Source organism: Tachyglossus aculeatus, chromosome 10, assembly GCF_015852505.1.
Source record: "Tachyglossus aculeatus isolate mTacAcu1 chromosome 10, mTacAcu1.pri, whole genome shotgun sequence".
Lineage (NCBI taxonomy): Eukaryota > Metazoa > Chordata > Mammalia > Monotremata > Tachyglossidae > Tachyglossus > Tachyglossus aculeatus.
Genome location: NC_052075.1, coordinates 9,666,117 through 9,673,302, shown reverse-complemented (window position 1 = coordinate 9,673,302; position 7,186 = coordinate 9,666,117).

Here is a 7,186-nt window from a genome sequence, read left to right as displayed (position 1 = left end):
GTATCAACAGTAGTTTTGAAACTAGAGGTCAAAAATCTTTTTAAAATGCTGTTTTGTTTTAATTTTTGTGATTTTAATTTGATACAAAATGCTGAGGTAATAATTACAGTATGATTTTTATGATAATTCTGTGTGTCTGAAGACTATCTTTGAAGCCAGTATACCTTTTCATTGGCGAAGTTTAATGATGGTATTTATCTATATTTTTTACAGTTCTGCATCCTGTATAAATACTGATATTTCATTCCTGTGTTTACTAAAGAGACATATTTATCAGTTGCAAATAGCCTATTTATTATAAATTATGAGATGACTAAAATAATAAAAGCCAGTGGAGATTTTATACCTAGGATGCATGACAATTGTCTCAAGTGGGAGTTAACTGCTTTTGTTTGGAAAATTCAGCTTCTGCAGAAGCAGTGTTTCTACTTACACTAGCATGGCCTCAGATATGACCATGACATTGTTCTTGATGGCATTGCTTTTGCTAAATGAAATATAAACTTCAGAAAACTACCATTCTGAGCATCAGGATTTCATCTGAGTATGGAGGCCCTGGACTGACTTGGAGACCGTATTCAAGTTTAAAAATTGGTATTCTACTACTGTTTGGCAATCGCAACATCTTTTAAAGATATGGCACACCTACCCCGTCTAATCTATTCCCTTCCCCCGACTGTCTTCCCCCAAAACACCTTCTCACCCCCAGGCCGATGCAGAGTTAAACAGCTGCATTCATTTATCACCAGCATATTGTGTTCTGAGAGATTCCACTGTCTGTCCTGTCGGATGCTTGCTTGATTTTTTGGCTTATTATTTCTAAGTAGGTAGAAAGCAATAAAAAAGAACCTCGTTCCCAGGTTCTGCGTTACAACAGTAACATCTTTCATCCGCCTAATTGTTCTCTAGGTTAAAATGCCGGTATTTTAACTTTGTGTGAACGCCAAACTAAAGTTTACAGTTTTTCTTTCTGAATTTTGAGTATCTTCTGTTGTAAAATAAAAAGAATATTAAAAGCAATAAATTATTTTTAAGAAATCAATATTTAGTATATCATATTATGTGCTCAAGGACCAGATGCATTACCTATTTTGCCTTTAAATTTTTGTGATCAAATTTTAAATACATTCTATTCCACCCTGGATCACTGACATGAATAAAACATTCGTGTGTGGTTTTTTTTTCTTTTTTATGCATTAAAAAACCCCCACCAACAATACAGACTTCATGTCAGGGTTCGATTTTTTTTTTCCACTGGCCTGACGAATATTCTCACCATGAAGATGGCTTTCCTCCATGGACTTCAAATTACATATGAAATTAGTGCAAAGAAAGGATCATGATCATCCAAATAAAGCTATTTGTATCTTACGCAGACTCGGTGGGTAGCCCATCAAAGTGTAAACTCAGTGTTTCTTTGGGGGAATTTTTTTCAGAAAGAACATTTCAAATTAGCACACATACCACATTATCACTGGAGGAAAATTGCGGCATAGATCTGTATGTCTTTTAGATGAACTCTGTGCCATAGCTTTCATGCTGTGGTGAGTATCACATCTGCAATATTGGTAACTGAACGAGGGCTTAGAAACGTTGGTCGTTTTAAGAGATGGAATGGAGTAATACCTGCGCGATGCAAAATGATCTGGAATCCAGACAGAGACCCTAAAATCGGAATTGAAGAAAAAAAGATCAATCTGAGCAAAGCTACTTAGAACGACAGTTGGGCTGTCGGCATCTAAAGCAGCGCACAGGGGGAAGTTCGTGCTCTTGGGTCTCACGGTTGGGTCAGTTGAAAAAAGGAAACCTTTTCATCCCTTTAGATGTAAGCTTACAGTAGGTAATGATTATGTGTCCTTTTTGATGGCTGTAATGAGAACTTCAATCGCTGTAGTAGAAGATCTGATCTATAAATGACCTAGACTAGCCATGTGATATAATGTGATGATTCTAAATTTGTACCTATGTGACAGACATTTGCAATAATGTGAACCACTGATTTGATGGAGCTACTGTAAGATTTGTAGGTGAAAGTGTAATACTGTTGGTTGAACTATGCTGAACAGGGAAAGTGAGCTATTAGTTAAGCCCTCAGCTGGGCTAGTTTCCACCTGCCAATTCTACATGTACTGTTGCGGTTTTATCCATTGTATGAAAATTCCTGTGATTTTATTTTTTAATGTGCAGTACACATCAGCCTCACTGAGCTAATAAAGGGAAACGAATGTTTCAAATCCACTTCTGTTTTTCTTATTTGTCATAACCAACTCTTGGCATGTTTCCTAGCTGGGTTATCTATTCCACTCTCTCTCGTTGTCTTTCTTTTCTTTTATCCCTGTTTTTCTTTGGTCTTTCTCTCTCCCTCTGACCTCTCTCTCTTCCTCTATCTCTCTTCTTTCTTCCTTTTCATCTTTCTTATCCTCTCACTTTCTCTATCTCCCTCTCTATCCCTTCCTCCCTTCTTCACAACAGCTCTCCATATTCTCAGTAGGGTGAAGCTCTAATGTAAGACCTCCCCGATAAATTTACCTTGTCCCAAGTCAAAGGGCAAAGGCAGGCATTGAAATTTCAAAAATGCAATCTACAGAGTGAAAAATGACCCACGCCTTTTTTCCATGGGTAGCTCAGTTACAGTATTTGTGCCTTGGCCGAGCTCATTTTGAAGCACCAGACAGTGCCCCAAGGGAATATGTAGCTATACATCCAGCTTAGGAAACAATTCTCCCCTAGAAGGACTGAGAGGCTCTCAGGGACTTATAATGGTAGCTCGTCTTTCATTCGCAAGCCATCGGGTTTAATCTGGAAGAAGCCGATAGCCACGGAAAACCGTTGCGGCGTGACAGCTCTTTCCTTATGCAATGACACAGAGTCAGCGTGAACTGTATTGCCACCCTGCTCCCCAATTCCTGTCCTTTGGAACATGGTTGAGGCCAATTGGCAGCACACTGGTAGACAGTTTCTCGGGTGCTGCCTATGCGGTCATTCTAGCAAGACTCTGAGGGGGTTTTGGCTAAAGGGCCCTGTTCTGTTGACTAGTGGATCATCGTGAGTGTTGAATGGGCCTCCATTAGCACTTAGTGCAGGGCTTTACACACAGAAAGAGTTCAATAAATATAAGTGAATGAATTGAATGAAGAATCCTTCCCAGGATCTCTAGTGGCCGTTTCCTTGGTGGTCATCATTGAAGTTAGACTAAGGGGAGAATTTACTCTTGAGAGAGTTAACTGGTTCTGTGGATGCTCCTTTGGTGAAGGAGATAGCGAGGGTTTAAAGAAGGTTCAGTTATTTCAGGCAATATTGGTACGTGCTATCTAGAGGTAATGGTAGCCCGCCAAATGCCAAGTGCCTCCATCTCCGCTGTCAATAATGGTCCAGTAATTACAAAAAAAAACCCCATTATATTGTTAAGACCAAGAAATAAGAGCCTTGGTCACTACAAACAATAATTCTAAGCTTCTTAAAATATCCTTTGTAGTGAAACGATGCCATGTGAAAAGGAAAGTATGGTTTGGAATGGTCAGAATTATCCTTTAGTGAAGAAATTTTTGGCCTTTTCATAGGACTGTTAGCTACTCATTATAATTGATAGTACTAACACTAGTTGATATCATTACACTCAGGCATCATGTTATCCCGCTGTTATTCAATATTAATTATAACGGGCTTTAGCCAAACTACTGTTATTTGCTTCATAATTACTATTTATATTTACTTATATTTAGCAACCCACATTGATATTCCCAGTTTTCAAGCAAACGACACACCATTATAAATCAATCTCTCCTTTATCAAACAGCAGAAAGTAATAAAGAAGGTCACAAATAGTACAGTAGTTCCTTGGAGGTTTGCAACATCATGATTTAAACCTCAGAAAGATTTAATCAAAAGTTGAATTAATCCCTAAGGGGAAAGATTCTATATAGATTCTATTGATAGACCCAGAGTAGCCCATTTCCGTCTCACCACAGTGTATTTGTTCATATGTTGGGACAAAAGAAAGCAGCTTCCCCAGGGGAGAAGAAAATGAAATTTCCTTGAGGGTAGAAAGTGATTATACACAATACCCCAACTTTCTGTGTGTCCTCTTTTCTTTTCTTCCCTTCCATTGGAACGGCTTTCATTTCATTCCACCTGGCTGTAGTGTTGATCCTTCCCGTCCACGTGTCTTCTGTATCGATGGCATAGTCTTGTCTGTGATTCTGTCTGTCCTGTGAAGTGAAAAGCACCTGCGGCCCATTGAATACTTCCCTCCAGCTCTGTAACTGGGTGAGTCACGAGGGCCAGATTCCAGCAGGCAAAGTCACCTTGATGACTTCTCAGCCTATGAGGAAACTAAAAGTCAGAGAAAGCCACCACCATTAAACAGACAATTTCAGGCTTCCTCTGAGGAGAAAAACACTGCCATTTTGCTCTAGACAGGCTGTTGGGATAAGAGCAGGTCCGGGGTTGGCAGTCTTGCTAGCGGTCAAATCCTCCTTAACATGGATTCCTAGTTTTGCAGAAAACTCCAGACTTTGCACACAATAAGCACTCAGTAAATCCCATCGATTGATAATGGGAAATTACAAGATGCTTTGCCAATTTTACATATCTGCAGAGAGGACTTACCAATGCAAGATTCTGGGTCATCTCCTGGAAAAATAAAGATGAAATATTTGCATTATCCTGGGGTGATGGGAAGTAAACATTGGGGTTCCATCTGATTTGGATCAATCAATCAATGTATTTAGCACTTATTGTGTACAGAGCACTGTACTAAGCGCTTAGGAGAGTACCATACAATGGAGTCGGTAGACACATTCCCACCCCACAAGGAGCTTACAGTCCAAAGGGAACAGGAACATACATCCAGATTCTCTTTCTAGAATACAGAATTTGTTCTGGAATGCATTTTCAACCAACTGATGACCAGATGAAAGACTAATGTGAATGGGAAGAAAAAGGGCAGGAAGTTGTAAAATGCTAAATAATTCATTAGACTGGTTAATTGGGCAGAATTCACTAGTGCTGTTCTTATGAACTATGTCCTTCAACCTCTTTTAAATTACCTTTGAATAAAAGTAATCAAATTGTTAGTCATAAAGTTAGTGTATGATCCTCCAAAGCAAAGCATTCAAGACACCTCCAAGGTATCCTGACTTTATTGACTCTGGCATTGTGAAGCCATGCTAATGCTTGTTTTATTTCCTACTTGCTTTCGTGCTTATTCCTGCTGTGGGTAAGCAGTGAACTTAAAAGACCCCTCTCTGCTGAAAAGAGATGTGATGTTTGTTTCTTTTTAACCATTTAATAGGGCTGCAGTTTCCTAATATTCCTCTCATTAATGCATCCTATTACCTAACGATGGGCCCTCTCGGGACACTTAATGTTGAATGGCTGGAAGATGAGTGCTGTCACTGAATGATGATTAAATACACACCTTCCAGGTTAATGAACTGGCTGGGCAGTCCGTGACGTGAAAGTGTCTGTTTAAAGTCCAGAGATTTTCTACTGCATCCTAATGTAGAGAGCATTCTTGACCTCTAGCTCTGGTAGTACTGTGCAGGCAGATGGGATCATAGTAAATTCCTTAGTTCCCCTACTATCTCTTCCTTCTGCATTACCTATGCAATTGTATATGTACCATTTAGGCATTTGATATTCATTCCAACCTCAGTGCCATAGCACTTATGTACATATCTGTAATTTATTTTAATGTCTGTCTCTCCGGCTACATTGTAAGCTCCTTGTGGGCAGGGAATATATCTACCCACTCCATTGTATTGCATTCTTTCCCAGTGCTTACAATGTAAACACTCAAAAAATACTATTGATTGATGGAGTGATTGATGTTTATTGTTTCCTGTGTGCAGAGCACTGTGCTAAGCACTGGGAAAGAGTATACAGGTGAGGATTAGACATGGACTATGACCCTTATTGGGCTCATGATCTATAAATACAGATCGGGGGAAGGACTGGAGATGCTTCATCCTGGTTGGTAAGAAAATGGCAACCTGGTCCTACTCAAATGGCTATCCTTAGAATAAGGAAGATTGAGTTATTTGTCCCAGGACCTAAGGGCAAAGGGCTTACCCCTCCCAGCAAGTGGCAGAGCTGCTCAGTTTGGGACCAAATTAGGCCTAGAACCAAGAATTCCCAAAACTAGTTCTGGGGTAGGAGTAATTTAGGGGAGGAGCTTTTGAACTGGCATGTACTCCTAAATTACCTACCCATCTTCCTGGATATGAGTAAATCTAAAAAGATCCAAGGGAAAAAGAAGGAATAAAGAGGCTAACCAAACTTTTTGCCGGTCCGTGGGCATTATACATTTTGGGCCAAGATTTCTGTGGATCCTTTCTGAAGTACTAAGCTGGTAGAGAAGAATTTGGAGTGGTTAAGGCAATAATCTATCCCAGAGGCCAAGGCTATTCCCAACAATGCTGCTTCCTAAGCAGTCAGCTATGGAGGAATAAGCCAATCAGCAAATGGCAAATGCTGCTCTGATTGTTTGCAGGAGTGGGTTGGTCCAACTCCGAGTGATGGCCTCAGCTAGTGCCCCGATGCCGTTTCTCCCGGCTTCCTGATGATCCAACGATAGCACCTTAAGGTAAGAAAAGAAGCCGGTCTTGTATGTGTTGAAATCGCTAACCACCAGCTGTCTCATTTCTTTGGGTATTGAAGTCTCTAGTGCATTTGAACCTCATAAATTGGGGAAATCTTCCAGTTGGTTTTCTGGGATCCGAGTTCACTGCCCTCTCATGAACTCCCAAATGCTACCCATGAAGGCAAATCAATCAATCAATCAATCGATCGTATTTATTGAGCGCTTACTGTGTGCAGAGCACTGTACTAAGCGCTTGGGAAGTACAAGTTGGCAACATATAGAGACGGTCCCTACCCAACAGTGGGCTCACAGTCTAGAAGAATTTATGACTTCCGAAAACTCAAAAAATCACATGCTTCAGTGAGCCAGATTAATTCACCTTCACTTTAACACCCTTGAAATCGGCCTCTAGAAGGCTAGACCCAGGGCCTGGATGGAATTCTGGAAGTAATGAAGTTCAAGAAGATACTATGTCCGCAGCTTGCCTGAGCTAGGCTGTCGAAATGATTGAAGGGCAGCCTTGCTATCTAAGACGATGATCAAATGGGACTCCAAGACAGCCCCTGACCCAGGCTGGGCATTGTCCAGGTTTCCTGATGGCAA